The sequence below is a fragment of the Vicia villosa genome, linkage group LG2 (genome assembly GCF_029867415.1).
Source record: "Vicia villosa cultivar HV-30 ecotype Madison, WI linkage group LG2, Vvil1.0, whole genome shotgun sequence".
Taxonomy (NCBI): Eukaryota; Viridiplantae; Streptophyta; class Magnoliopsida; order Fabales; family Fabaceae; genus Vicia; species Vicia villosa.
The window spans coordinates 13,906,709-13,909,406 of NC_081181.1; positions in this window are offsets into that span (position 1 = coordinate 13,906,709).

Below are 2,698 nucleotides of genomic sequence, written 5' to 3' on the forward strand. Positions count from 1 at the left end.
ATATATTTATATATATATATAAAAATATAAATATATATATATATATATATATATATATTTATATATTTTATATATATATATATATATATATATATATATATATATATATATATATATATATATATATATATATATATATATATATATATATATATATATATATATATATATATATAAGCGGGTGTGATTTCGGGTTTCGGGTGCGGGTTTCACACTGCCCAAACCCGCACCCGAAATATCGGGTGGCACCCAAACCCAAACCCAGTCAACTCGGGTTTTCACCCGTTGACTTGGGTTCGGGTGCGGGTGGGTCCCACGAGTTTGGGTCTATTTGCCATCCCTATTTTGGACTTTAAACTCATCCATGGGTTAATTCAAGATCTTTAAGTCTATTATTTTATTTTTATGATTTTTATTTATATTTATATGAATGTTTATTCATTTAAATGTTAAATAAATCAAATAAAATATTGAATAAATAGGTTTTAAATCAAGGGATTTGTTTTCCAATCATATCAAAGGGCCAAATCTCATATATTTGATTCAAAAATCATACAAGGCTTGATTGGAGAAATATGAGCAAGTTGAGACCAAAATAGGAAGATTTCAATCAAAAAATATCCTTACTTCAATCAAAGGCTCAATCACCTAAATCAGTGGATTTTGATCAAGATTATCAACCTAATTCACACTCTATATATACCTAAAGCAATTCAGGCGCAAAAGAAGAAGGATTGCAGTCCAGAACAGTGGTACCACGCTCAAAAAATCTAAGGAAAAAGCTCAAATAGATTTCCAAGTTACTAAGCAATTCAGGAGACTTTGGCCGTTCAAGCACGTTCTTGGATCATTCCTAAAGCTACTCCAGTCACTAAGAAGGTTCAACGCGCCCAGAGTAATCAACTGTGAGCCACGGTTTGTCTTAAACTTTTTGACTTTGAATTCCATGATTCGCGACACCTAAACGTATTTTGAGCATATATATTTATTTGTGGTGATGTTATGAATGTTTCTGGGCAATTATTTGCGTGTTTGCATGACTATAGCATGATCTACCATGAACGAGCATTAGGGTTTGCGTTTAGGGTTTTTCGTTGCAGGTGAAATTGGACTAAATTGAGACCATGAATGGGTTCGCAAGACCAAATTGAGGCTAACCATGGCTTTATCTTGAGTTTATATGGCACATATTGTTGTTTTGGATCTGCAGGATTTGTAGCCATGGAGGATATCCGTAGGTATAGATTGGTGGTCTAAAACAACGGCTGAATGGAGAAGATGAAAACGTGTCGCTACATCATTCGCCCGTTTGAATTTGGCGCGTTCCCCTTTTTGGATTAATTATGTTTCATATATATTATTTGTGTTGCGCGTTGATAACAACAAAAAGCGTGTAGCTGAGATAGTGAGGCATTGGCTGTTCACCCAAGGGTCCAGGGTTCGATCCCTGGCCCTTGCATGTTTTTTTTCAATAAATTCTCTACAGATTCCCATGCGTTGCAGTCTACAGTGTTCACTATACGCACTCAGATTCCAACCCTAGGATCGTTCCCAGATTAGATCCAACGCATAACAAGAGCGCCTATCCACCATGGACCCTCAGAAGTGTACCACATAAGATCATAGCTAAGTTTTCTAACTTTTTATTTATTTATTTTTACATAATTCCTCTTTTATTTATTTATTTTTTCTTTATTATCTTTAAAGAAACTTATCTTATTTAAAACTTTTTTTTTATTTATAAAATCATATTTCCATGACTCTTTAATTTATTTAATCGAAAACTCAATTTTTCTTATAATGTTAAAATAATTGTTTTTCATGATAAAAATTATTATTTTCTACACATGTTTTAAATCGATTAATTAATTAGGTTGCAAACCAGTAATTAATTAATTTGGTTTTTATTTATTTTATTAACCATAGTTAACTTGTGCCCTAATCAGAGTTTGTGAGGTTTATCATTAGATCATTCATACACTAAAAAATTCCCTTTTCTTTGTGCAATTTTTTTCAGGGTTACCATCAGGGTTCTTCCGACTATGCGCCCTATCAATCAAAAGCTAAGTTCTAATCCCTCCTTTTTTATTTAAACATTAATTTTACCTTATAAATTAAATTAGGATTTAATTCCGACTGTTAATGAATTCCTCCTACACTCACCCCTTGTTGTTTATTCTTCCTTTACCAATTTTCAGGGTTAACCAACCAGTCAAAGCTCAAATGTCTGGTAATCCTAAAACTCGTTCTTTTTTAAATTATTACTTGTGTCAGACTTATTGCTCTGTTGGGATTTATTGCTTTTCTTCCCCTTCCCCATGGCTTATTTTGTAACTGCTCCTGGTTGTATTATGTGGCCTTGAAGGCACTTAAACTGCTATTATAACTACGTGGTTAGTAATTATAGGGAGTGTAACTCTGAATTGAATTTAGAATAACTAATTATAAGATAATTATTTGAATTAGTCACGTGATTGTGCACCCACACACCTTTTATGGTAACCCCTTTTGTTGCCTGTTGCCTGTTGCCTTGTTGCTTTTTCAGTGCAAAATAGTCAAGTCCCTCGAATACGAGGACGCCTCAGCAATGTTGCCCTCAGTTCATTCTTGTCACAAAAAGATCATAAGTCCCAATGATGCTGCCTTCGGTTCGGTTATATGATCTCGTCCCTCGAAGTTGCCTATGATATGCTGAGGT